Raw genomic sequence first — 10,597 nt, 5'->3', positions numbered from 1 at the left:
AGAAGGGTGTGGGCCCCCTGGTCTTTATATTTGGTGAGGATTTTTTATTATTTTTTCTAAGACCTCCCGTGGAGTTTCAGGTCATTCCGAGAATATTTGTTTTCTGCACATAAAACAACATCATGGTAATTATGCTGAAAACAGCGTCAGTCCGGGTTAGTTCCATTCAAATCATACAAGTTAGAGTCCAAAACAAGGGCAAAAGTGTTTGGAAAAGTAGATACGACGGAGACGTATCAGACGCTTAATTGGACTTTCACAAAGCACATACATTGATAAAGTTTTGAAGAAGTTCAAAATGGATCAAGCTAAGAAAGTGTTCTTGCCTGTGTTACAAGGTGTGAAGTTGAGTAAGACTCAATGCCCGACCACTGCAGAAGATAGAATGAAAATGAGAAGTGTTCCCTATGCTTCAGCCATATGCTCTATCATGTATGCAATGCTGTGTACCAGACCTGATGTGTGCCTTGCTATTAGTTTAGCAGGGAGGTACCAAAGTAATCCAGGAGTGGATCACTGGACAGCGATCAAGAACATCCTGAAATACCTAAAAAGGACTAAGGATATGTTTCTCATTTATGGAGGTGACAAAGAGCTCGTTGTAAATGGTTACGAAGATGCAAGCTTTGACACTGATGCGGACGATTCTAAATCACAAACCGGATACATGTTTATATTGAACGGTGGAGCTGTCAGTTGGAGAAGTTCTAAACAAAGCGTCGTGGCGGGATCTACGTGTGAAGCGGAGTACATAGCTGCTTCAGAAGCAGCAAATGAAGGAGTCTGGATGAAGGAGTTCATATCCGATCTAGGTGTCATACCTAGTGCAACGGGTCCAATGAAAATCTTTTGTGATAATACTGGTGCAATTGCCTTGGCAAAGAAAACCAGATTTCACAAGAGAACCAAACACATGAAGAGATGCTTCAATTCCATCCGCAATCAAGTCTAGGTGGGATACATAGAGATTTGCTAGATACATACGGATCTGAATGTTGCAGACCCGTTGACTAAGCATCTCTCACGAGCAAAACATGATCAGCACCAAGGCTCCATGGGTGTTAGAATCATTACTGTGTAATCTAGATTATTGACTCTAGTGCAAGTGGGAGACTGAAGGAAATATGCCCTAGAGGCAATAATAAAGTTATTATTCATTTCCTTATTTCATGATAAATGTTTATTATTCATGCTAGAATTGTATTAACCAGAAACATAATACATGTGTGAATACACAGACAAACAGAGTGTCACTAGTATGCCTCTACTTGACTAGCTTGTTGGTCAAAGATGGTTATGTTTCCTAACCATAGACATGAGTTGTCATTTGATAAATGGGATCACATCATTAGGAGAATGATGTGATTGACTTGACCCATTCCATTAGCTTAGCACTTGATCGTTTTAGTTTACTGCTATTGCTTTCTTCATGACTTATACATGTTCCTATGACTATGAGATTATGCCACTCCCGATTACCGGAGGAACACTTTGTGTGCTACCAAACGTCACAACGTAACTGGGTGATTATAAAGGTGCTCTACAGGTGTGTCCGATGGTACTTGTTGAGTTGGCATAGATCAAGATTAGGATTTGTCACTTCGATTGTCGAAGAGGTATCGCTGGGCCCTCTCGGTAATGAACATCACTATAAGCATTGCAAGCAATGCAACTAATGAGTTAGTTGCCGGATGATGCATTAAGGAACAAGTAAAGAGACTTGTCGGTAATGAGATTGAGCTAGGTATTGAGATACCGATGATCGAATCTCGGGCAAGTAACATACCGATGACAAAGGGAACAACGTATGTTGTTATGCGGTTTGACCGATAAAGATCTTTATAGAATATGTGGGAGCCAATATGAGCATCCCGGCTCCGCTATTGGTTATTGACCAGAGACGTGTCTCGGTCATGTCTACATAGTTCTCGAATCCGTAGGGTCCGCACGCTTAATGTTCGGTGACGATCGGTATTATGAGTTTATGTGATTTGATGTACCGAAGGTAGTTCGGAGTCCAGATGTGATCATGGACATGACGAGGAGTCTCGAAATAGTCGATACATAAAGATTGATATATTGGACGACTATATTCAGATACCGGAAGTGTTCCGGGTGATTTCAGAGAAAACCGAAGTGCTGGAGGGTTACGGGAACCCCTAGGGGAGAAGTAATGGGCCACATGGGCCTTAGTGGAGAGAGAGAGGGCCGGCCAGGGCAGGCCGTGTGCCCCTCCCCCTCTGGTCGAAATTGGACTAGGGAAGGGGGGCGCCGCCCTCTTTCCTTCTCCCTCTCCTCCTTCCTTTCCTCCTCCTAGTAGGAGTAGGAAAGGGGAGTCCTACTCCTACTAGTGGGAGGACTCCTCCTCCTGGTGCGCCCTACAAGGGCCGGCCAGCCTTCCCACTTGCTCCTTTATATACGGGGGCAGGGGCACCCTAGGACACACAAGTTGATTGTTCCAAGCCGTGTGCAGTGCCCCCCTCCACCATAATGCACCTCGATCATATCGTAGCGGTGCTTAGGCGAAGCCCTACGTCGGTAGCAACATCATCACCGTCATCACGCCGTTGTGTTGACGGAACTCTCCTGTGAAGCTCTGCTGGATCGGAGTTCATTGGACGTCATCGAGCTGAACGTGTGCTGAACTCGGAGGTGCCGTATGTTCGGTACTTGGATCGGTCGGATCGTGAAGACGTACGACTACATCAACCATGTTCTCATAAGGCTTCCACTTACGGTCTACGAGGGTACGTGGACGATACTCTTCCCTCTTGTTGCTATGCATCACCATGATCTTGCGTGTGCGTAGGAATTTTTTTGAAATTACTACGTTCCCCAACACTCCTACCCCGCCGCCGCCACCAGGCATCGCCGGGCAAAGCCCGACCAACGTGGGTGGCGGCGGGGATCTCGTTCCTCTCTGCTTGGGGGTTGGGCTGGCGCGGGACGAGTCTTCTCAGGAAGAGGCGCGGGGCTGTCGTGGGGCTCCTCGACACGGCAGTGTGCGAGCAGGGAGGCGGCGTGTGTGTCCTAGGGCGGTGCGGTCGCTGTGAGGGATTCGTGTCGAGCGGTTGCGTGCGGAGCGGCGCCCTAGCCAGGTCCGACCGGATATGGGTCCAGGGGGCTGTTCGCAGCGCGGGTGGTGGAGCGGCGTGGGCTGGGGCCAGTGAGGGGCTGAGGGCCAACGGTGGTTGCCGTCCTCAGGAGGTGGTGACCACTGGTGATGGTGGAGGATGGTAGTGTGCAGGTTGTGTTCTGGGCAGGTCCGGCCGGATCTGTCACTAGGGACAGTGTGTGGCGCGGGCTGAAGCGTGGCCGGCTTGGGCCATGGTCGGCTACCTATGAAGTGGTCGGTGGAGGTCGCGGCACGCTAGCGGTGGTTCTCGTGCTCGTCCGGTGGTGTCCAGGCTGACGACAACGGTGGCTAGACACGCGGGTGCATGCCCGGCGGCTCTAACGCTTGGAGCTCGCCAGGCAACGTGGGTTGGGCAGTGGCCCGGTATGGCTCTTGCTTCGGTCGTGGATGGCTCCACGACGGCTTAGCAGATCGGTTGCGGCGGCGGCTGGCATGTTCCAGCGATGACTCATCCATAGGCAGCCTATGTCAGCCTTCGATCCCCCTCCCTCGATGTCTGGTCTCTATCTTCATCGATGGCCCTGCCCCAGTTGCCATACATCACTCGTCTCGCACCCAACACTAGGAATGATCTTGTCTGGCACCCGGCAGCAGGACCGAGCTCGTCTCGCGCCCGACAACATGACCATTCTCGTCTCATGCCCGGCAGCAGGACCACCTCGTCTCGCGCTCGGTGCCGCAGGATGGGTCGATGGAGGCCAATTTTGGCCTGCCTATTAGTTCTCGGCACTAGGGGCAACCCAGGGGTGTGAAAGGCGGGTCATTTCCCCTCATATGTTTGGTTGGGGCAGCTGCAGATCTCGGGTGAGGTAGTGTCAAGGTCTTGGATGCTGGGGCGGCGGCTCTGGTGGTGGCTCCGCGGTGCTCATGGTTAGAGCCCGTGGCTTGGTGTTGCCTGGTTTCCACGGTCGTGTGGGCGGCATGGTTGCCAGGGTGTGGCGTTCGGTGGTGGTGTGTGGTGGCCTAGGTGAAAACCTTCTCTATCTTCAGATGGACCAGCGACGGCGAAGTTCGTTCCCTTCTTGAAGGCGTCGTCACGGCTCTCATTGTCCGTTGTGTTGCTCCAGGGTAACTCTGATCCTCGGATCAGGAAGTGGCGGTGCTCCGGTGTTGTTCCCTTCCTAAAGGCGCCGCCTTGGAGTCCACGGTTCATCATACGCGGCTTCACTTCTTCATGGTGGTGTGTTCACCGATGTAGCCCCTGACTACTCTTGTAGTGCTACGGATGGTGTTGTTGTGCTCAACGCCTTTGTATCCTACCATGGGTGTGTGTGCCTGTGTTGCGTGGGCGTGCGTTTGTACCGGATGCTGTTGAGTGTTGCTTTATATATAAAGCGGGACGAAAGCCTTTTTCTTTATGTAATGTTAGCCTAAAAGTTCCACAAATCAATCAAACTGGAACACTTCTATTAAGAATTTAGGATGCACTTTAGTATGAACTTGAAGTTGTCTTTACCCATATGAATGTTGGTGATACTAAAACTAACCTGCTACGTAAGCTCAATGTTGCTTTGATTTTGAGTTTTGACATGTATTCCTGAAGCCCTTTTTCTTGTATAAAGAAGGTACTGTTTTCACATACTGACTTATTGTGTGACATGAATGTTGATAGAACTTTTGATTTCCTGACAGTACAAATTAATTTTTGCAGCGATTTTATATTATTTAGTGTTTATCATCCTGAGATTAATCTTGGTTAGACGTGATTTTAAGCTGGCAAAAGAGAGAGATTAATTTTTTGGAGCCCTGCACCCCCGCGTCGCCTCCTCTGAGGGGAAACCCTAACCGCGCCGCCAGCCGCTCCTCCCCTCTCCTCCCCCACTTCGCCGCTGCCGGAGGGGACACCGGCGAAGCCCGCGTGGTCCACAGGGAAGGTGGCGGCGGGGCGTTCTCGTCGTTCTCGCGCAGATCTCGCGGCGGCCGATGGCGATCTCACGGCGGCCGGTGGCGCGAGGCGGTGTTCTGCCGGTGGCTGGCGCCTGCTGCCCGTGAGGCGGCGTCCCTCACGGTGGAGGGGCTTCCTCTGAACTGCGCTTGGTGGCGGCCATGTGGTGGCGCACGGGTGGGCCGGACCTGGGCTTCCGGTCTGCATCCTCGTCGTGGCAGTGCTTGCCATTGCCCTCGGCCATGAAGCGTGGTCCGGGACGGGCCGAGCGCCGGTGGTGCTGGCCAGGACGCACACTGGCAGTGCCCTACTTCATCTCGTGTCGTCTCGCTGGCCACTGGTGTGGTGGTTATCTTCCTCGTCAGAGATGGCCGGCCAGAGGCTTGGTGATCGGATCTCAAGATCCATCATCTAGTCCCGGCTGCGAGTTGGGGAGACATGGTTGCCGGTGAAAACCAAGCCGTTGGCAGGCGATGGTGGCGTTCTATGCCATTACATTGATGGAGGCATCGTCATGTAACTACTGCCGACCCACTCGTGCTGCTCTGGGGGAAACCCTAGGATCTGGTATTCCAGATCGGACGATGGTGGCACTGCGGTGTCATTTCTCTCTTGGGAGCATCGTTTGTGGAGCAGCGCTGGAAGTCAGAGGCAGGAGGTGGAACGGCTTCATCTTGCACGGAGCTTCGGTGGAGATGTCAAGTCATGCCTGACCGACAGGTGCTATGCTTTGTCATGCCTGGTCGGCAGGTGCTACGCATGACAGATCTTCCAAAGACTTCAAGCTGTGTCGGCTGGTGGTACTTGGCAGCATGGTGCTGAGGTGTATCAGTGGCGATCGCGATGTGCACAGCTGTTTGCACGCAGGGAGGAGGTGCTTTTGGGCGCCGTGGTGGCGTCGATGATAGCTAGACCGACCAAGGTTGATGCATCAGTATAGTTCTGAAGATGGAGCGGTGGCAGTTGGCGGCGGCGGCCTCTGAGAGCACGCCAGACTGGCGCGACCCCTGCCCGGCAGGCGTCCTGGATGGGTCATCAGGTCTTAGATGTTAGGTTTGGCTGCGATGTCTATTTGGTATTAGGCCCAGGCTATCTATGCCCCTTCATCAACTGGATAGGTGTAGCGACAGTTTGTTGCTTAGACGGCGGCTTTAGTCTTACTGTGATATTACTCTGTAAGGTCTTGTGAGAATAATTAATAAAGTGGTTGTATGCATCGCCCAGATGCAGAGGCCGGGGGTTATCCTCCTTTTCTTAAAAAGAAAGAAGAGAAGTAGCCACGCACTACGCAGCCAACAGCGTGCCATGATCCTCGTATGTACCGCAGCAAGCATACCCATGTATGCTCGGCTGTGAGGGTTTTCCACTGTCGCCCTCTCACTATATAAACTCCAATCTGGACCTCACAGTAGTGACGATTTTCCTTGCATGAGCAGCACCATTGTCAGAGGTGGTGACTTTGGAGTCTGCTCTCCTACCGGTCGTGTGGCCATCTTTTGTTATGGTCTCTCGAAACAGGCTTTCGCCCCACTTTATAGATAAAGCATACATCCATACAACCACATCTCAAGCATAGTCATAAAAGAAAAATTCTAGAGCCACAGCACAAAGACGCCCAAATGAAAGAAGAAGAAACAAAAATGCCTCTAGGGGCAAGCTACAAAACATGCGAGCGGTAAGAGAGACGACGCGCGGTAGACACCAGGGCATCCTGGAGTACCTGAAGTCGATCACAATCCCTCGGCCTAGCGAGTGGATGCCAGTGCTGCAAGAAGGCAAAAAATTTGAAGAACGAGTCAGAAGCACGTCGTGGGAACTGATATGTCTCCAATGTATCTACTTTTCCAAACACTTTTGCCCTTGTTTTGGACTCTAACTTGCATGATTTGAATGGAACTAACCAGGACTGATGCTGTTTTTAGCAGAATTACCATGGTGTTATTTATTTGCAGGAGCAAACATTCTCGGAATGACCTAAAACTTCATAGGGCCACTTTTCATAAAATAATAAAAATACCTACAAAAGATGAAGGCCAGGGGAACCCACCACCTTGCCACGAGGGTGGGGGGCGCGCCTGCCCCCCTAGGGCACGCCCCCTACCTCGTGGGCCCCCTGTTGCGTCTCCGACTCCATCTCCACCTCCATATATTAAGTTTCGATGAGAAAAGAATCAGAGAGAAGAAATCATCGCGTTTTACGATATAGAGCCTCCGCCAAGCCCTAAAACCTCTCAGGAGGGCTGATCTAGAGTCCATTTGGGGCTCCGGAGAGGGGAATCCGTCGCCATCGTCATCATCAACCATCCTCCATCACCAATTTCATGATGCTCATCGCCGTGCGTGAGTAATTCCATTGTAGGCTTGCTGGACGGTGATGGGTTGGATGGGATCTATCATGTAATCAAGTTAGTTTTGTTAGGGTTTGATCCCTAGTGTCCACTATGTTCTGAGATTGATGTTGCTATGACTTTGCTATGCTTAATGCTTGTCAGTAGGGCCCGAGTGCCATGATTTCAGATCTGAACCTATTATGTTTTCATCAATATATGAGTGTTCTTGATCCTATCTTGCAAGTCCATAGTCACCTATTATGTGTTATGATCCATTAACCCCGAAGTGACAATAATCGGGATACTTACCGGTGATGACTGTAGTTTGAGGAGTTCATGTATTCACTATGTGTTAATGCTTTGTTCCGGTTCTCTATTAAAAGGAGGCCTTAATATCCCTTAGTTTCCATAAGGACCCCGCTGCCACGGGAGGGTAGGACAAAAGATGCCATGCAAGTTCTTTTCCATAAGCACGTATGACTATGTTCGGAATACATGCCTACATTATATCAATGAACTGGAGCTAGTTCTGTGTCACCCTAGGTTATGACCGTTACATGATGAACCGCATCCGGCATAATTTTCCATCACTGATCCATTGCCTACGAGCTTTCCATATATTGTTCTTCGCTTATTTACTTTTCCGTTGCTATTGCTATCATCACTACAAAATACCAAAAACATTACTTTTACTACTATTACCTTTTGCTACCGTTATCACTACTATCATATTACTTTGCTACTAAACACTTTGCTGCAGATATTAAGTTTCCAGGTGTGGTTGAATTGACAACTCTGCTGCTAATACTTGAGAATATTCTTTGGCTCCCCTTGTGCCGAATCAATAAATTTGGGTTGAATACGTTACCCTCGAAAACTATTGCGATCCCCTATACTTGTGGGTTATCAAGACTATTTTCTGGCGTCATTGCCGGGGAGCATAGCTCTATTCTTTGAGTCACTTGGGATATATATCTTCTTATCATTATGAAGAACTTAAGAGATCCAAAAAGCAAGATCTATCCGTCAACTACGAGGAGAGGTAAGGAACTGCCATCTAGCTCTGCACTTGATTCACCTTCTGTTATGAGTAAATTTGTGACACCTACACCTGCTTCTGCTATTCGTTCTGATATGTCGCATGTTATTGATGATGCCACTTCTGCTATGCATGATACTTATGATGAAACTACCTCTATGCCTGATACTACTGTGCCACTTAGTGATTTCCTTGGTGAACAAATTGCTAGGGCTAGAGAAATTGAAAATATTGAATCTGATGATACTGATGAAAGTGATGATGAAGAATCACTTGTTATTCCTAAGGGTTATGTTTTTGATCAAGAAGCTTCTTTTGCTATCTTAGCTTGCGAAAATAGAAATGAACTCAAACGGTTATTAGCTAAATGGAGTAAGCAATCTCTAAGTGCTAGAATGAAACCTGACCCTGCTTTTGCTACTTCACCTATCTGTGTTACTGATAAGGATTATGAATTCTCTGTTGATCCTGATATAATTACTTTAGTTGAATCTGATCCTTTTCATGGTTACGAATCTGAAACTATTGTGGCACATCTTACTAAATTAAATGATATAGCCACCCTATTCACTAAAGATGAGAGAACACGTTACTTTTACATCCTTAAAATATTCCCGTTCTCATTAAAGGGTGATGCTAAGATATGGTTTAATTCTCTTGATCCTGGTTGTGTGCGTAGTCCCCAGGATATGATTTATTACTTCTCTGCTAAATATTTCCCTGCTCATAAGAAACAAGCTGCTTTAAGGGATATATATAATTTTGTGCAAATTGAAGAAGAGAGTCTCCCACAAGCTTGGGGGAGGCTTCTCCAATAACTTAATGCTTTGCCTGATCATCCTCTTAAGAAAAATGAAATACTTGATATCTTTTATAATGGACTAATCGATGCCTCCAGAGATTACCTGGATAGTTGTGTTGGTTCTGTTTTCAGGGAAAGAACACCGGATGAAGCTGAAATTCTATTGAATAATATGTTGACAAATGAAAATAATTGGACACCTCCGGAGCCAATTCCTGAGCCTATTCCTAAACCAACTCCGAAGAAGAGGGGTATTCTATTTCTCAGTCCTGAAGATATGCAAGAGACAAAGAAATCTATGAAAGAAAAAGGTATTAAAGCTGAAGATGTTAAGAATTTACCTCCTATTGAAGAAATGCATGGTCTTAATTTACCTCCTGTTGAAGAAACATATAATCTTAATCCATTACCTATTGAAGAAACTCACGGTCTTGATAACCCGACACAGGTAGTAAAGGTAAATTCTCTCTATAGATACGATAAAGCTGAAATCCCATTTACTAAATTTGCTAGCCCATGCTTTGATGAGTTTGATAAATTTATGGTTAAGCAAGAAGACTTCAATGCTTATTTTGGTAGACAATTGAAATACAATTCAAATATGCTTGAACACTGGGTGATTATATGGCTAATGTTAAAGGTGAACTTAAACTTATTAGTAAACGTGCTTTTATGGTTACCACTCAAGTAGAACAAGTACTTAAAGCTCAAAATGATTTGCTCAATGAATTGAATAGTAAAGATAATGATTATGCTGTTAGAGTGGCTACTAGAACTGGTAGAATGACTCAGGAACCTTTGTATCCTGAAGGCTATCCTAAGAGAATTGAGCAAGATTCTCAGAGAAATAAAATAGATGCACCTAGTCCTTCTAAAAGGAAGAAAAAGAAAAATGATAGGACTTTGCATGCTTCTAGTGATCCTATTGTTGAAACACTTGAGAATCCAAATGATATTTCTATTTCTGATGCTAAAACTCAATCTGGTAATGAACCCGAAACTAGTGATAATGCTAATAATAATGTTCATGATGATGCTCAACCTAGTAATGATAATGATATAGAAATTGAACCTACTGTTGATCTTGACAACCCACAATCAAAGAATCAATGTTATTATAAGAAAGACTTTGTTGCTAGGAAACATGGTAAAGAAAGAGAGCCTTGGGTTCAGAAACTCATGCCTTTTCCTCACAAACCATCCAAGAAAAAGGATGATGAGGATTTTGAGCGCTTTGCTGAAATGATTAGACCTATCTTTTTGCGTATGCGATTAACTGATATGCTCAAAACCAATCCTTATGCTAAGTATATGAAAGATATCATTACAAATAAAAGAAAGATACCGGAAGCTGAAATTTCCACCATGCTTGCTAATTATACTTTTAAGTGTGGAATACCAAAGA

Source organism: Triticum aestivum, chromosome 2A (assembly GCF_018294505.1).
Source record: "Triticum aestivum cultivar Chinese Spring chromosome 2A, IWGSC CS RefSeq v2.1, whole genome shotgun sequence".
Lineage (NCBI taxonomy): Eukaryota > Viridiplantae > Streptophyta > Magnoliopsida > Poales > Poaceae > Triticum > Triticum aestivum.
This window is presented reverse-complemented; position numbering follows the sequence as displayed.